Consider the following 20,000-nt stretch of genomic DNA (forward strand, 5'->3'; position numbering starts at 1 on the left):
AATGCATATACACACATATACATACACTTATGTATGTATATATATTTGTATATGTATATGTATATATTTATATATACCTATATATCCATCTTTGATATGCATTTTAAATGAACATTAATATTTTGTTTTGTTAGGAATTTTAAAAGCATCTTACTGATCCCCCCAAAATGGTTCATTATTTTGCAATGTATAGAAGGCTTTCATTGGATGTCCAATTATCAAGACACCTTGAAAAAAGACCGATGATTACTTATTTTAACTCCTCAGAACAATGATACAATTAAAACAATGAAAATAATATCATCTCTTTCTTTAATCCTGTAAGAAAAAAAGTGTTAATTCAGAGAGTTTCTATTTAAGGGAGATTCTATTGAATAACAAAGTCAATTAAAATAGTAGGTCTATGAAGGATACTTATCAATAATTTACTTTCAAAATATGATGTGTGAAACAATAAAGGCATATTTTATTATATGTATCTCTACAATACTAAACATCAGTAAACTAGTTTAAATCATGGGTGGCCAGTTTGCTTTACTAAAAAGTCAATTGCAGAAATTTTTCCAAAAATTATTGTAATTTTTTGTTTGTTTGTTTCTTAGTTTGGTATTATCACTCAGGTCAGACAAAGAGAAGAGAAAGTTATATGGGACAAGTAATTTTTTGTCAATAAAGCCAGGTCCCAAAGGTATTCAAAATAAATAGAACTTACAAAGCCATTTTGAGTTTACAACAGGTAAGCCACTGTCCCTTGGGACAGTATATTGTGTTTCTGGGAAGTAGAGACTTCACTATATGCTGGTCTGTTGTTGAATTTGCAGCCTAAAATTGGTTGAAATACTACTCTGATCAGAAGCAGGTAATGCAGGGAAACCTTTCCTTTTATTTTCCCACTTCTTGTATACCAATTGCCTCTATTCTCACACACTTGGGCAGAGGAACCTAAAAGCCCTGATCCACTCTAATCCTTGAATATGCATCCTCCTTAACAACTGTCATGGGCCAGACCTCCAGCTTCTTCACCCCACCCCACAACTCTCTATTGCATAGACATGGCTAGTAATCCTACTTGGAAGAGCAAGGAATCACCACTTACATTCCTTCTAGTAAGAGGACTGATGGGTCATACCATCTTTTTTTTTTTTTTTTTTGGTGGGGCAATGGGGGTTAAGTGACTTGCCCAAGGTCACGCAGCTAGTAATTGTTAAGTGTCTGAGGCCGGATTTGAACTCAGGTACTCCTGAATCCAGGGCTGGTGCTTTATCCACTCTGCCACCTAGCTTCCCCAGGTCATACCATCTTAACTCACACTATACCTTCATGCTCACTTTGGCAGAACATGTACTGAAATTGGAACAATACAGAGAACATTATCATGTCCCCTGCTCAAGGATGACACTATATCTTCTAGATAAATTCATATAACCTGCCAATCTACCTTAATGGCTTCTGAACCTTATTATCTTTCCTAATGAGGAACCCTAAAGACCACCAGGCCTTATTCTCTTACTTAACCCTACTTCATATATTGTCACCCTCAAATAGAAATTAAATTCTTTGAGAGAAGGGATCAATTTTCTATTTATATCCCTAGCAGTTAGCACAGTACTTGATTTACTTAATATTGCATGTGTGTGTGTTTATTGTGACTATCTCTTTACATTCATAAAGAGGATTTTTCTAAAATGGAATTTTTGATACAAAGAAACAGAAAATACAGGGCTCCCTTTTCTCTGACACCACGGGTAATCCCCTTGAAATTTTCTCAGTTTTAGTCAGTGGTATATGTTTCTATTAGCTCTCTATACACAAAGTGAATACCTGGTGTACTTGGGTCTAAAGCTTCATGATGCTTGGGGTGAAAGACAGTTCTGATTATTCATTCAGGAACCCATGGAACAGGGAAAGCTAAAAACCAATGGCCATGAGCAATAGTTTGTGTTAGGGTGGTGGTAGAAGGTGAACCCAGAGATGGATAGCTCAGGAGAACCAGGGGATAGGGTCAAGTTTACATTTTTTGGTTGCCTCACCGTATAAGGGTCAAGGTTCATGAATGAGGTGGAGTGAAGCTAGCTTGCCCATCCTGTTTTTTTTTTTTCTATGGTCCTAGTGGTGCACAGTGGTGTAAGGTAGGAGGCATGGGTATATAATTCCAAGAGTATATAAGTAGGCAACTGGAAGGGTGGAGGAAAAACACCTTAGGTATCCTAGTGGAGATATTTCTTTGCAATATGATTCCTACTTCTATGTTTGGTGCTCTGATGATGAATGGCAGTCTTCATGAGTTTTAGGACCTGGGTTAAATTCCTCGACAAGAGGTAATCAGAGTCCTTCTCACTGATAGATTCAGTCTTTTGCTTTGAAGATATAATGAGGAGTCACAGGCTGCCAAGAATTAAATTTAATCTCTTTCAGTGGACACTAATAAAATGTACTTCATTAACACTTGGATATATTTAGCAAAACCTTTTATGTTAGATAGAGACATGTTTGACACTGGGTACCATAAAAGCCTAATGTGGCTTTGGTTTTTTTGTTTGTTTGTTTTCATAATTTCTCAGAATGCATGAAAACAATAAGGAGACAATCAGATCACTACCAGTCTCAATGTAAATATCATCTGTATTATTTTGAAAGGAATCTCATTTGGTTATTCCACTGCCCCTTCATATTCATGATGGTGTGCGTAATGGGAATGGTGTTGAATTTCCAAAATCTTACAAATTATCTTATAATAGATATAAAGGAGGATTCCAAATTTGTGACTAAATTTCTTTAATATCTTATAGCATTGTTATCAATAACTATTATTATTATTATTTTTTTTTAGTGAGGCAATTGGGGTTAAGTGACTTGCCCAGGGTCACACAGCTAGTAAGTGTTAAGTGTCTGAGGCCGGATTTGAACTCAGGTACTCCTGACTCCAGGGCCGGTGCTCTATTCACTGCACCACCTAGCTGCCCCAATAACTATTATTTTAAAAAGAAAACTCAAATCCTTCTATATTAACACTTTCAAATGCATTTTCAAAGGACCAATTGCTATTAGCAAAAAAAAGGATGTAGTGTCTTAGGAAAGGAAATTTTATTTCAACTTGGCAGGATTTCCATTTTTTTCCCACAGATAGAGTGGCTCATACAATATTGCTGGACACTCCCTTATTGTTCCAATTATAATTCCTACCCTTACTCTACCACTTACATATGGTATGGATTGATAAAGTATACCTTAAATAGTAGGATAGGGGAAAGGTGTCCTGAATTAAATAGAAGCTCTTAGAGTTCTCTAAGGAGATTCATGGAATAATTCCTTAATTAGAATTTACCTACATCAGCTAAAGTTCTTACATTCAACAATAAGGCAATGATTACATTTTACAAGAATTAAATGTCAGAAAATAATTTTGAATGGACAGCTTATAACTCAAAGCTTCTCATTGCTCAAGGGGTATTAGAGCAAGGACCATAATCTGTGGGGCATATCTAAACAGACCCATATCTAGATCTGGGCAAACATATTTTACATTGACACACACCCAAATTTTATGTAGAAATGAATAAAATTGGGGCAGCTAGGTGGTGCAGTGGATAGAGCACAGGCCCTGGAGTCAGGAGGACCTGAGTTCAAATCCAGCCTCAGACACTTAACACTTACTAGCTGTGTGACCCTGGGCAAGTCCCTTAACCCCAATTGCCTAAAAAAAAAAAAGAAATGAATAAAATTGTAGGATATACAGTAAGAAGTATAACTATTTATAATAGAGAAATTAACTATCTTAATAAGAACCAACTTTTGCTAAAATAGAATTAAGTAAATATCCAAAGCCTTTAAACTCCTCATTAGAAATCCCCCCCCCAATTTTTTCTTCTATAATACATTTTATCTATTTATGGAAATTTTCTGATCAATCAGAAATAGAGAAAAAATGTCAATATAGGTATATGCTCTATATATCATTATTCCTTAAGTTTAAATAGAAACATTACAATAATCACAAATAGAGAGGAAGCTTTATTATTTCTATTTTAACATATTTAGTACTTACATTAAATTTCAATATTCATGGACAGTTTGTTAATATTTTATAAGAACAATACGGCATGAAAACTGTATTTATCTGTATTTCATGTTTAAGTTAGAGGCAGGTGAAACAAGTAACTTTCAATAAGAGTAACAATATACCTATGCCCAAAGGGCTATAAAGCTGGGCATACCCTTTGACCTAGCAATACCACTTTTGGGTCTTTTCCCTAAAGAGATCATAAAAAGGAAAAAGGACCCACATGTACAAAAATAAAGCTGCTCTTTTTGTAGTGGCAAGGAATTGGAAATTGAGTGGATGCCCATCAATTGGGAATGGCTGAACAAGTTGTGGTATATGAATGTAATGGAATTCTATTGTGCTGTAAGAAACAATGAGCAGGAGGAGTTCAGACAAACCTGGAAGGACTTGCATGAACTGATAATGAGTGAGATGAGCATAACCAGAAGAACATTATACACAGTATCATCAACATTATGTGTTGATCAATTGTGATAGACTAGATTCTTCTCAGACTAGATTCTTCTCATCAATCCAACGGTACAAGAAAGTTCCAGGGGACTCGTGATGGAAGGGGCTCTCCAAATCCAGAAAAAAAAAAAAAAAAGGAACTGTGGCATATGGATGCTGATTGGACCATAATATTTCTTTTGTTTTTCATGCTGTTGTTTTTCTTTTTTGAAGTTTTTCCTTTTTTTCTCTGATTCTTCTCTTATAACATGACGAATGTGGAAATATGTATAATATTATTGTGTGTGCGTGTATATATATATATATATATATATATATATATATATATATATATATAAAACCTATATCAGATTACCTGCTATCTAGGGGAGGAGGGAGGGAGGGGAGGGAGGGAGAAAATTTTGAAATTGGAAATCTTATATAAACAAATGTTGAAAACTATCTCTACATGTAACTGGAAAATAATAAAATACTTTAATTTAAAAAAAAGAGTAACAACATACCAATGTATTATAGTAAGTTAATTATATCAATAGAAAATCTTTTGGTTTATTTCATAATCACATGGGACAATTTGTTTTGCAGAACAATCCCCATGTTAAATGAATACATTTTGATATATGAGTTTAATGCAAACATGAGTTCAATATATATTTTTTTCATATTGTAGTTCAAAACATAAATATCATGCCCTGAATAATAAGACAATAGAAATAATACTGTGATTATGTGGCTGAGATTTTTGTCTTAAATACTTCTGAAAGTCAGATTTACTATCACAATTCAAAAAAAAATCATAACAAAATAAGAAAATGATGAGATGTAATTATTCATATAAAATATATCAAGAGATGTCAGGTATCTATGGAATATACACATATACACATAATTAGAGACATACATACATACATGTATACACATTTACATCCATACAAATATATGTATCTATGTTTGCTGAGTTTATATGTATATTGAGAGAAATGGTCATTTTTTCATATTAATAACCAATTAATATTGGGAGATCAAAGTATTTTTTCCCCTCTCTGTTTCTTCATTCAAAGTCCAGTTCTTTTGAAAGAGATTGCTAATAGATGAAATTGCCCTAGTCATCTGAGTACCTGCTTCTAGCTCCATTCAACTAGAAGACTTTACAAAAGGAATGTAATCTAAGTGAATTCAGCACACTGTGTTCTACTTAGGCAGGACTGGATAGAACCCTTTTGTCTTTATTACCTGATGGTGATCTTGGTAGTGATGAGTTTATGTGACATAATGAAAGTAAAATCCGCTAGTCCCTCATTAGAATAACCCCAGATCATATTATAATATTTGTTCTCTCACTAATTGTTAGCCAATCAGAGTTGATTTTCACCTGTCAAGAACACCCACTCTTCCAAGGGCATATAAGTGTTGAGTGGCTCCATCATTTGTCTTTGGTTTATGAAAGTCAAATGACCATCTTTTACTAATTATTTATTATTAATAAAATTATTTCTAATTACCCAGAAATTATGTCTTTTGGACTTATCATATGTTATAATTTGTATATAGTCTCTATTTGCATATAATACGTAAGCAATATCTTCACTCTTTTTTATTCTAAATTCCATTTCAAGGGAGATGTGCTGTTTTCAAGTAATGCTCTAAAAGATGAGTGATTAGTTTCTTCTTCAAGAGGGAAAACTTTCAATATTTACAAAATCTGCATAGCTTTTAAAGAAAACATTTTAGCAAAAAAATTTAAAATACAATCCTAATTATATTTTAGAAGATCAACATTTCTGTTAAACATGATATTGTTTCTTCTTCTAACATAGTTTTTAGCTGACAGCTGTGTCCAACTCCACTATTATTTTATAAATATTCCCAAAGATATATTCAATAGCTCAAAATTTGCAACTTATAAAGCCAGGGGAAAGATATATATTTTGGTTACATTAGGACTTTAAAATGATCTGTTGACTCTTATCTCAAAGATAGAGTTCATAATTAATTATGTGATAATATATAATATATCAATTAATTAATGTTATAAAGAAGAGTAATTTAGTCAACACAACATTTATTAAGCACTTACTATGTGTCAAAATAATGTTAATATGAGGCTTTATTCAATTGTGTAAAGTGTTTTAAGAAGATGGAATAACTTTTGTGAATGAATGAATGAATGAATGAATGAATGAAGTATTTTTATGTGCTTAATATGTGCAAAGTACTGGGCTAAGCACTGCTTATACAATAGAAAGGTAAGACAATCATTACTTTAAATACAGTCATATTCTAATGGGGGAGACAAAACGTGGAATGTTTCAGCTGCAAAGAAAGGTCCCATGATCCTTAGGCTTCAGAGGCAAAATGATAGCACCCTTTCAGTAATGTCATTTGCACTGATATCAGTTTTTGATATTTAACATTTTAAGTGACAGTGCTAAGGATTTGGGTGACAACAATTTTCTTTTTCTAGGTTTTCAACAGATAACAGAAGCAGAAGTAATAGCCAGGCTGCATCTCCATGGAACTTGCTTTGCAGGATGTTGTCTATGGGCACTTTTGAAAGGTTTTAATTGTCATAGTTAAAATTTATAGTTACAAAACAAGGTATGTTTTCCCTTTGGTAATTTGGTTCATATTTAAAATGTTTTTATAATGCCAAGATTATAACTAATCCTAACCCATTAATTGACATAAGAATTCAATTTTCTATTGGCAGTGTTCTCAATGATCAGATTAATTTAACATTAACTGCACATTATCCAATTTCAAAATTATAGCCTTAGGATTTTTCTTCATTACATTTGAACTCTGTTACATATGCAGTTTTGCATTCATGTACATAAAAAAAGTTTTTTGCAAATACAACTTTTTCTAGTATATTTGAAATGTCACAATATATACACACTTAAGACAGAAAATACAATTTTTCAAAAATTCCCTACAGCAAAATATGCCTTACTCACATTATGGGTAAGTATTATGCTCACATTATCATAATTTAACTCGATAGAAAACATTCAAATGGTATATAAATTAGCTGGAACATATTGAAAAATTCCTAAGTCAGAAAGCAATATTCATAACAATTTAAGTTTTGTAAAGCACTTTATGTATGTTACCTCATTTGGTACATATAACAAACTTGTGAAATAGGTGCTGTTAAACGACAAGGTTGTTATGTGGCCTAAATGAGATAACAGTTGTAAGGTGTTACAAAGGTAATAGCTACTATTTCTTTTCTAATAAATTTTAGAATATAGCTAAAAAAACAAATGTTGTTGCTTTCTGGTTTATGGACTCTTCACAAAATTTAAAATTTTCCACAATTCTACTGCTGAAAACTAACAAATACATCCCCATTATGGGGGAAAACAATAAAGAAATAAATGTTTCAATCACATAGGAATTAAATAGAAAAAAAAAATCCTGTAGTCTATTTTACTTTAGACAAGTTTCAATTGCTGATGAGGTGACTGCACCAATCACCTGGGATACCTAGACCTCCAGATTCTAGTAATAGAGTGACAGACATCTCTACTTCTTGCATCCAGAAGGGAAAAGGGAACAGGAAAATGCTAAAGCCTGAGGTCTGTTTCTTAGGGGCCACATGTCCTAAGTTGTCAAAGGAGGATATAGGGAGGTAGCCCTCAAGCCTTCCCTCCCTTAATGAGTGATGTTACTGTGAGGGAATGAGTCTTTCAGCCTCAAACATGAATTCAAAAAATGTCTTGAATGTGCTCAGAAAATCTTAAAAATCAGGCAGTTCAGCTAAGCAGCCAATGGAAAAATTTACAACCACCAGGAAGGCCAATGAAGAATGGTCCGTGTATGCATTAGTTCTCCCGTCTCCAAGCTTCTTCAACATACATGATGATATTTTTGGTTTACTGGGCAAGCATTAAACACTATTATGTATACAAACAGACACATACACACATAAATACATACACATATATACATACATGAGTGTATCAAATATGTATAAGCACACACATACATTTATACACACATAAGTACATAATGAATATGTAAAAGGAACATGCCTATGTATATGTGCATGTAGATATATGCATGAACATATGTTTATGTGCACATGCATATACATCTATAGGCACATACATGTATGTGTGTTATATGTACACACATAGATATTATTTGTACATATATATAGTTGAATATTAAATATAGTTTTCATACCCATCCTCCTACAAGATAATAAACAGGTCAGAGACATCAATAATATCTCCTACAATTTGTTCACCCATGTCAGAGAAGGCCATTTCTGCCTCTTACCAGAAGAAGGTACCTCACAGAAACCAGATCAGAGAATGGATAGGAAAAACATATAAATTGACTATTTCGTCCCAAGAAGAAATATATAACAAATGATCATGTGGAGACTCCCCTCCTAAGAGGGAAGCTTCGGGGACTCCCCGTTTCTGAGGGCATATATGATTCTCTTGTCCACTGATTACAGGATGTTGTCAGTTTCAATAGTATGATACAGAAGCAAAGGAAGTTTAACAATTGCAGTTATAACAAGTATGGAGGAAATACTGAAGCATCATGATAAGATTACAGGATTCCAAAAAAAAAAAAAAAAGGGTTTGGCAAGGATGAGGATGTCTAGATAAGATAGGAACTTACTATCCTGAGGGAAAATAAGTCTCTAGGTAGGGTCTTTTATCTGCTAGCTATGTGGGTGTAGTTTGGAGTTCAGTTGAAGGACATTTTGCTCCTATTAACCCAGGGTTTCATTAAAAATACTTTTGGATAACAAGGTACATCCATCAAATCCAGGTGATCCATATATTCATATTAACAACAACAACAACAAATACATATACACACACACACACCCCACTTAAATGGTATGCCCTAGAACCAACTTGGCCTGACACTTGAGAGCCAATAATCAACTTTTCAGTGTATTTACACCTCAGAAATTGGCCTTTAAACAAATCAGGGTTTGCTTCTGTTTTTGCTTTTATTGACTGACTACACTTAAGAAAGTAATGAAAAATACTAATAATGCAGATTAAACTCAAAAGTTTGTTGTGTGTGACTTTTTTGCCCCTTTAGAACCAATTTTTAAGCATTTATCAGTATACCACTATGTGTAAACACATGGGCACACAAGCATAACAAAGTATATGTATATACATATTATCTATCTATCTATCCATCTATCTATCCATCTATCTACCTATCTATCTATCTAGATATGTCTGGGATATTGGTTATCTACAAATATTGTATAAATTTTGTAAATGTGACCCCAGCTAATATACTTTATTTTGGCCTACTTTCTCTTTCTCATGGAACAGATATTATCACTTGAAATTATCTTTATTTCCTCTTTGTTTATTTTTCAAGGAAATAATATAGCAAAAAAGAAGGAAGAAACCTTCCACCTACTTCTTAATTCGTGTTTTTTTTTTTAAACTCAGGTCAAATTCAGAAAGAAAAAAAAAACAGAAAGAAAAGAGATTATAGCTAGTTAAATTGAGCTTTATAAGACCTCAGTATTGGGGGCAGCCAGGTGGTGCAGTGGATGAAGCACTGGCCCTGGATTCAGGAGTACCTGAATTCAAATCCAGCCTCAGATACTTGACATTTACTAGCTGTGTGACCCTGGGCAAGTCCCTTAACCCCCACTGCCCTGCAAAAAAAAAAAAAAAAAGACCTAGGTATTTCAGAAGCTTAAGCTACTTAATTTTTTTTTTTAAGCAACTTTATTGATACTGACATATCACATCAACCCCAGCAGGCCCAGGTAGCATGGTTTTGTTTTGTTTTGTTTTTGTTGTGGTTGTATTGCTTTTTTTTTTTTTTGAGGCTAAACAAAGTAAAAAGAAAGATTTCTTCTCAGATATAGCACCAGTTTATTTAATATATAAACAGGCACAGATAAAACAAAAAAAAAAACTTTCCCAACTTTACATATATACACTTACACATTTAGCCAAAAAATCAATTAGTATACGCTCTAAAATACCAGATAAATCTAATGAGAATAAGTTATACAAATCCAATAATAATTTTTTTTTCCTCTAGGCCACACAGGAAATAAAAGGGTAATGATCTTCAGGCTGCATGATAGTTTGGAGTAGGGTTAAGAAGGGGAGAAGTACCCTTTCTACTCAATCCACCTATAGACAGAAAGAGTTGGCTGAGATGGAAAGAAAACAAAAACAAACCTGTTAGAGCAGAAAGCAATAGAAAGACAGGGAGATGGCTTAGTTAGAGAGGAGGCAGAACAGAGAATTCCATTTTCACTGTGATGTTCTCAAGATTTCTCAAACCTAAACAATGATACATTATAATATAAAAGGAAAGGGAGATACTTCAACACACTGACTCTTCACAATAGTTAACTGATATAATAAAAATTTATCTTTTAAGTGATCCCAAATTTGTAAAACAAATAGAATAAGTCTCTAGTCATTTGGATTTAAAATAGAAATAATTACTGGAATAAAAAGTCCTTACTGGACTGTAAGAAAAAAAAAATCTTGATTTTGTGAGTAGCAGCTACCTTCCTGACTGAGCTCTCTAATATATAATTCTTTTCAATTATGAAAATAATTGAAAATATTTTGTTTAGATATCCTAAATTCCCCCTTTATCCCCACCCTTTCCTCCTTCTAGAAAGCCATCACATAAAACAAAATATTTTAAAAGAAAAAAGAGAAAGAAGGGGAAAAATGGGATTGATGAACAAATTGAAAAATGCAGAAAAAGTATGTTATGTTTCACACTCATGAAATTTTCATCTTTGCAAAAGAGAAGATGGAAGTAACCTCTTATATTTCTTCTTTGGAACCATGCTTGTACTAGTAATTATTTATTTAGCAACATTCACTTTTTATTGTTTTGTGTTTTATTTTTCCATTTAAATTATTGTAATCATTATGTATATATGTGCACAAACCTGTATACACACATATACATATCTATATAGCTCCATGTACTTCATTTTACATCAGGCCATATAAACCTTTCCATCCTTTTCTGTATCCATCATATTTGTCATTTCTTATAGTATAATAATATTCATTTAAATTGATGTTTCACCAGTTCTCTTATACTACTACTACTACTACTAGGACTACTATGACTACTACAATTACTACTACTACAAAAAGTATCTCTGTAAGTATTTTGGTGTATATGGAGACTTTTGTTTTGTCTATGACCTCTTTGTGTTATATGCCCAGTAGCTGAATATGAAATTATATGAACATTTCAGCCACTGATACAATTAGTATAATTATGCTATAAATGTAGTATTTGCGAAATATTTGCAGGATATATTTAATGCTTCAAATTGTATAAAAGCATAATTCGAAATTGCTTTCCAAAATAGTTGTACTAATTAACTGCTCCACCAAAAATGTACTATCATATACCTTTCCATATTAGAACTTTCCACAATCCCTCTAACATTAACTATTCTGATCTTCTGTCTTTTTTGCTAATTTTATAGGTAAGAAGAAAAACCTCAGAGTTGTTTAACTTGTAATTTTCTTATTAAGGAATTAGAGGATTCTTTCATATGATGAGTAATAATTTGTAATTTTTGTTAAGTGATTTCTTTTTATCTCTTAAGGACATATATTAGGGCCTTGAATACCAAATGCTTATCCAAAAAAATTGATAAATATTCTTTTACCCTTCAACTAATTTTTTTCTTATACTAGATGCATTGATTTTTGTTTGTGAGGCAACATTTCAGTTTTGTGTAATCAAAGTTGTCTATTTTTACCTTTGTAATTTCTTCTATTAATTATTTTGTAAAGAATGCATTTCTTGATATAAGGATGGTTGGAGAGGGAGGGAGGAAAAAAAAATTAGAACACAGAATTAGCTCAAAGACCTTAATCTCATCAGAGTTGGCTCAAGGAGGGAATAACCTACACACCCAATTGGGAGGAGTAATCTATCTAACCCTATAGGAATGTAGGAGGCGAATAGGATAAGGAGGGAAGGGTGAAAGAAGGGAGTTGTCAGAACAGGGATGGGGCAGTCAGAAGCAAAACACTTTTGAGGAGGAATAGAAAGGTAAAAGAAGATAGAAAATAAAGTAAATATCATGGGAAGGGAATAGGATGGAGGGAAACAGTTATGATGATCTATTATTATTTTTCTTTTTTTTTTTGTTTTGTGGGGCAATGAGGGTTAAGTGACTTGCCCAAGGTCACACAGCTAGTATGTGTCAAGTGTCTGAGGCTGGATTTGGGCTCAAGTCTTCCTGATTCCAGGGCCGGTGCTTTATCCATTGTTCCACCTAGCTGCCCCATGATGATCTATTATAGTTAATTTTTTTTTTTACCACTTCTGGTTGTTATTATTTTATTTTTATTTATTTCTTTTATTGAGGAAATTGGGATTAAGTGATTTGCCCAGGGTCACAGAGCTAGTAAGTGTTAAGTGTCTGAGGCCAGATTTGAATTCAGGTCCTCCTGACTCCAGGACCGGTGCTCTATCCACTGCACCACCTAGCTGCCTATGATGATCTATTATAATGGCAAAATGTATGGTACCTACTTTGCTGGGCTATTGTGAAGAAAATTCTTTGTCAAGTTTAAGGTACTATATAAAAGTTATGATGAATAGAATTCTATGAGAAAAGCCTGGAAAGACTTACATGAACTGAAGCATAGTGAAATGTACAGTATACAATGTAATAGCAATAGTGTAAGATAATATGCTGGGAAGCATGTGGTTATTTTCAGCAATGCAATGATCCAATATAACTCTGAAGCATTATGAAAATTGCAATCCCTCTACAGAGAAAGAACTGATGGTATCTGAAAACAGATTATGGAATAATTTTTTTCACAGTTCCTTAATCTGAAGCTTTGTTTTTATCTGTTTTCTCTGACAACCTAGCTAATGTGGAGTTTTTTTTCTTTCATAACTACTCATGTATAACTTATAGTAAATTGCTGGAGTTCTTGGAGGTGTGGGAGTAGGAAGGGAGGGAGGAAGAGAAGTTGGAACACAGTTTTAAAAAATTGATGTCAAAATTTGTTTTTACCTGTAATTTGGAAAATAAAATTCTAGTAAAAGAAAAATAAAAAAACAAAACAAACAAATAAACAAGCAAAAGAAAGAATGCATTCCCTACTCCCAGAAGTAAAATGTATATTATTTGTTTCTTTCTAATACTTATGATATGATTGTTAATATTTGAGTCATGTGTCTATTTGGAATTTATTGTTAAATAAGCTGTAAGATATTAGACAAAGATAATTTTATGAATGCCTTCTTTTCATTTTTTCCTTTTATTTTGAAAAATTAAATAGCATGATTCCCCACTTCCACCCTCTACTCAATAATTTATATAACTGGTCTTGTTTAACACTGGATTATTGAGCTCCATTATCTCTGATACTCCTTGCCTTGCCATTTCCATTGATCAACTTTTCTATTTTTTTACACCAAAACTCAGATGGTTTTGATGACTCCTACTTTGTAAAGTAGTTTAAGATCTCGAACTCCCTTTTTTGGTACATTAACAAAAAGCATTTTCTTTAATTAAGAAGTTCTTAGGTTCTACCAAATGAAATGTGTCATCAAAATTTGCAAAGTATCCCATTGATACTTTGTTTGTTGTAGCATTAATACTACAAATCAATTAGGTAGTATTGTCATTTTTATTGCATTGGCATGGTAAAGCCATGAACATTGGATATTACTCCAGCAATTTTTTTCTCAATTCCTTGAAGAATTATTTGTGTGTGTGTGTGTGTGTGTGCTATTGTATCTACACAAGTATTTTTATATGCTTTTGTAAATTGTTCTCCACATTTGATGCAATTTGTTGTTTTAAATATGTCCCTTTTACTACTGGCTCTTAGATTTATTATTATAGAGAAATGATGTTTATTCTGTGACCTGTAACTTTGCTGAAGATCTGAATTATTTCAATGCATGTATTTGCTAATCCCCTGGGGATTTCTAAATAAACAATGATGTCATCAGTAAATAGGGCCAGTTTTGTTTTACCTTTGCCTACCTTTATGCTTTTAATTTATTTCTCTTTTCTTATTGCTATAGATAACATTCTAGAATTATATTAACAGATAATGGGTATCCTTGTTTTAATCTTGCATTTACTGGGAAAACTTCTAGTATGTTCCCACTGCACATGATACTTGCTTATGAATATAGAGATATAGATATATGTGTCAATTAATAAAAAAGATCCATTTTACACCTATAATTTATTTTTAGATAAATGATTATTACTTTGTCAAAATATTTTTCTAAATATTTTGAGATAATTATATTATTTGGTATTTTTTCAAAATATGATTCACTAAGTTGATTATTTCCCTATTTTCAAACCATCCTGACTTCTTTGACACAGTCCAACTTGAAAACATCTAATAATTCATTGGATACATTTTTGTAACATATTTGACAGCATTTAACTTAGCTTATTTTTAAAATTAATGTTCACTAATGATATTGGTCTAATTTCTATTTCTTTGATTTATGCTTTCTTCACTGACTTTGAGTCCCTTTCTTTCTTTCTTTTTTTTTTTTTGTGGGGGCAATGAAGGTTAAATGACTTGCCCAGGGTCACACAATTAGGAAGTATCACATATCTGAGATCAGATTTGAACTCAGGTCCTCATGAATCCAGGGCTGGTTCTTTATCCACTGTGACACCTAGATGTCCCAAGTCCCCTTACTTCTATCCCCTGTGTCACCTCACTTATTCTCTTCTAGACTCTCCTTTTCTTTTTTTCTTTTAGGCAATTGGGGTTAAGTGACTTGCCCAGGGTCACACAACTAGTGTCAAGTGTCTGAGGCCAGGTTTGAACTCATGTCCTCCTGACTCCAGAGCCAGTGCTCTATCCACTGTGCCACCTAGCTGCCCCTAGACTCTCTTTTTCTTAAAAGACAAACATAATTTATTTACTGTTCATTGTTTGCCTTTGACTTTTTCAGGATATATCACACTTTCCTCTCTATTTCTTACTTGTCCTCTCTCCTTTTAGATCCATAAAATATATTAGTGCATCTAAACTACAAAGCTTAGTTCGTGTTTCCGACCTGTTCCTCCATGATAATATCTCTTATTTCTGTTAGGCTTTCATATTTATCCTAGTCTGTAGTTTAGAAATAAGTTTCTTAATTATTCTCCTGTTATTTTTAACTCCATGCATATAATTTTGTTGTTGTTCTTTTAATAGTATCTTCAGATGTATTAATTTATTTCATTAATTCTGCTTTTCTTGGTAGTTGCATTTATTTATATATCTTGTTTGAGGTGTTTTAAGTCAATTAATTTTATTTTTTTCCCCTCCATATGAATGCTTCATATATCTCTTTAAAATTGAATAATCATCTTTTTATTGATAATAAGGATGAGGTTATAAGAATATGTCATTTTGGGTTTCATCTTGAGCTCATTTGGGGGAATATATTATTTCATTCCCTTTTGTGGTTTTGGCAGATACAGAATATACATGTGTTATTCAAATTTAATTTCATTTGTCTTTGGAGTCCTTTCTTCAAATACGTTATCATTTTAACTATGAAAGTTAACCACTCTATATCTCAGAGTTGGAATCAGAGTGTCTTGTTTCTTGTAAAGGTTTGTGGATTTTTTCAATTGTTGCTTTGTCTCATGTATTCAGAATTTCTGATGGTTTTTCCATATTATTTCTTGCACTATTATGTCCATTTTTTAAACTTGTGTTCTTCTAGGAGGCTTGTAACAACTTTTAAGCTGTTGCTGTCTTCAAGACCAAGATCTTTTGTTCATATAGAAATGACATGTTCTTTTAACATTATTGATTTTTGCTTCTCTTTTCCCAGAATATCCTCCATTTCAGTCTCTTTTTCACAAAAGTTGTTCTCTTTTTCACATCTATAGAGAGACTCACTATTTTGGATTCCAATTTTTCTATGAAACTAATTATGTCTGCTCTCAAGGCCATAAATTCTGCCATGTGTTCCTTTTTACCTTACTTTCTCAAGATTCTGATTTCTCTCAAACAATTTGAGAAATTTCCAATTCAGTTTCATGCTTTCTCGAAAATCCCCAGGGTTTTCTTTTATCTGGGGTTGGTTTATTCTACTTTGTCTTCCAATATATAATTAAAAATGTTGGCAGTGATCAGATTTACTTATCTTGGTGGCCATTTTCTCTTCTGTTTTAATATCTTCCCTTTTGTTTTATCTCCATGAGCTCTAGCATTTTAATTGGATTTTCTTCTTTCTGAAATCTTAGGTGGTTTTAGTCTTTTGTTTTTAATCTCTTTTCATTAAGTTTTTTTTTTTTTTTTAGTGAGGCAATTGGGGTTAAGTGACTTGCCCAGGGTCACACAGCTAGTAAGTGTGTATTAAGTGTCTGAGGCCGGATTTGAACTCAGGTACTCCTGAATCCAGGGCCGGTGCTCTATCCACTGTGCCACCCAGCTGCCCCTTTCATTTAGTTTTGATTCTTTTATCTTTGAAGGACAATTTACATTTGGGGACTGGATGTTAAAGTTCTCTTAGCATTGGTAAATTCAGTTTTTACCAGTTTCAGTCCATGTTCTAAGTGCCTTTGAACAGCACAGAACCAGCCCCACCTGGATTCCACTCACTTTTCATTGAGGCCTGGATCAGTCTTTGTTACAATTTGGGCATCCTGTCTGAATTCCCTTTGATCTTTAGGGTTTTTTTGGATTTTTTTTTTTTTGGCTATGCATGGTTGCCAAGATAATCCTATCTTCTTATACCTACCCTCCCCCCCTTCTCTATGAGTGCTTGGGCAGAATTGAGATCCATTGCTTGTTGCCACAGAATTGTGTAGTGAATGCAAGGGAGTTAGGATGCCAAAAGAAACTATAGCAATCATAGGGAAGTTGCTTAGTGGGTCCCAGAGCAGAAGCAGATGTGTTGGGTTGTGCATGCTGCCAAAGCATGGGAACTGATGAGGAAAAGATACTGAATGTGTTAGGTAATGGTGTTTTAGCCTATGGAGTTGTGTATAATTACTTTACATCTAGCATATAAATCCTTTTATGAGGAATTTTGAGAGTTAGAAGAGATTAAATAAAATGTCTAGGCTTCCTTGTTGTTGGTCAAACTTCTCAGAGATGTAAAAGCAATCTCTTTGCCTCAAATCTGAGAAGTCATCACCCAGAACTTATTAACTGTTTACTATGTGTCAGAAACTATGCTAAGTGCCAAGAATACAAAGGAAGGTAATAAAATAATTTGTTAAATATTTACTATTCCCATCTTTTGTCATCTTTGCCAATTAGCTGAATATGAGGCAAAATGTTGAGGTTAATATGATTTGCATTTCACTTTTTATTAGTAATTGTGAGCATTTATTTGTATGGTATGTGATAACAATGCTAATGGAAATTCAGCAATATGAAAAGCCAATTCTGAATGATTAATCAGCTTCATATTTACAAAATGAAAGAGACATAGACAGTAATTTGTCTGAAAACCTTCTTTAGTTAAATGAAAGCATGTAAAATGACCATCACAAAAGCTAATACAACTGGGTTACATTAAAAGAAGCATTACTTTCAGCAATAAGGAAATGATAATCCCATTGTATTCTGCCCTATTCAGAACACAACTGGAAAACTGTTTGATTCTAGATGCCAAAGTGGAGGAGGGTCACTGATAAGGTGGAGACTGTCAAGAGAGGTGTAATCAGGCTTATGAAGAGCCTTGATTACATGTCATGAGATCAGTTGAAGGAACTAGGAATGTTTAGCCTGAAGAAGAGAAGACTTGGGGTAAGAATTATATCTGTTGTCAAGTATTTGAAGGGTTGGCATGTGGAAAGCAGAATGGACTTTTTCTGTTTGTCTTGAAAAGGCAGAACCAGGAGCAATGAGTAGAAGTTGCAAAATAGTCAATTAAGCTTCAAATTGGGGGGCGAGGGGAACCAACCCCTTCCTCTTAAAAATAAGAAATCATCCCTAACAAATAAAACTATCCTAAAGGGAAATGGACTATATCAAGAAGTAGATTTTCCCTCACTGGGGGGTCTTCAAACAAGACCTGTATAACCAATTTGGGGGTACATTATACTGGGAAATTGTCCACTATTTGTTGAACTAGATAGCCATTGAGATCCTTTTCAACTTTTAATTCTTTGAGAAAATGTAAGTATGACAGTTGTATCTCTTCTATTGACAATCCTGAGGCTGTGTGTGTGTGTGTGTGTGTGTGTGTGTGTGTGTGTGTGTGTGTTAAAGACCTGGTCAAATAATTTCCTAAACCCCTTTTCAGACATAAATAAATGAGTCTGGCTCAAAAAGGAAATTCACAGTCTACTTGAGGAAAGAGTAGAATCTCCACCCATAATCATAATGCTATCATAGCTATGAAAAAAATCCAAGTAGGAAAACTCTGAGATATTAAACAATTTGAAAGCAGGTTTGAGTCTGTAATTAAATTAATCCAAAAAAACTGGTTAAAAATGGAAAAGAACAAAAAATTCCAACCCAGACAGATTATTATTTGGAAATATATAGCACCCCTCTCAAAACCTGTTTCACTGAATTTAACATTTTCAAACCAGAATTTAATGAAAATAACCTCACATTTGTAGATGTGCTTCTAGAGTATGTTGAATTTACTCCATTTTCAAAATTATCCAATTCCCAAGCGACTTACATTTAATTTATTCAATACATTACTGGATAATTTTGTTATTATAAGAATGCCTATAAAAGTTTTGTTTTATTTTAATGGCAATTCCTTACCGAGGTTAGAGCAACAGGATAATGAAGAGGATGCTCTTCCGGCTTGTCAAAGATCCAGGGGTATAAATGCCATAACAAAACGAGCAGTTAAATAAACAATTATATTCAGGGGACAAGTTACTGAATTCGTCATTGGTATAAACATACATACTTCCAAAGTAATCACTCCAAAGTAGACAAAATACCACGTGTATAATACAGACAGGAGACTTAAGGTGAGATTTAGAACTGGCCAAACAATATTCAACTTCAACTACCACATTATTTTGGAGTCCTTGTGAAAACAGTTACAATAAATAGTTGTATTTTTGTGTGTGTGAATTATCAGTCAGTTTTAATATCTTTTTTCAAATTCTTTGAGAGCAATACCAGATACTTCATTGTAATTTACCTTTCAAGGACAGTGAATTATCCATTTTTCTCCTTCAGTTTAGGATTACCATTCATATGAGCAATTAAATACAAGTGGTGTGGGAGTTCATTAAACTTTATTTCTGAGCATTTATATTTTTTTCTGTTTCTCTGTTTCTGTCTCTCTGTCTCTGTCTCAATCTCTCTCCTCTCCCCTCTCCTTCTTCCATTCCTTTTCACTCTTACTCTCTCTCCCACTCTCTCTGTCTCTGTCCGTCTGTCTCTCTCTCTCATACGCAGACACACACACACACTCAAATAACCCAATTTTTAAAATGTCTCAACAACTTATTATGTCCCAACACAGATTCCCAGAGTCTTGGAGTTGGATGAGTCCATAC

At 33.2% G+C, this 20,000-nt stretch overlaps 1 non-coding gene across 1 annotated transcript; it reads left to right on the forward strand.

The window, feature by feature from the left end:
- Window positions 1-1,322: 1,322 nt before the first annotated feature.
- On the forward strand, window positions 1,323-1,428 carry LOC122727012. The gene has a single exon (XR_006352992.1). It is a non-coding gene; the product is annotated as a U6 spliceosomal RNA (small nuclear RNA).
- Window positions 1,429-20,000: the final 18,572 nt, after the last annotated feature.

The sequence above is a fragment of the Dromiciops gliroides genome, chromosome 4 (assembly GCF_019393635.1).
Source record: "Dromiciops gliroides isolate mDroGli1 chromosome 4, mDroGli1.pri, whole genome shotgun sequence".
NCBI lineage: Eukaryota > Metazoa > Chordata > Mammalia > Microbiotheria > Microbiotheriidae > Dromiciops > Dromiciops gliroides.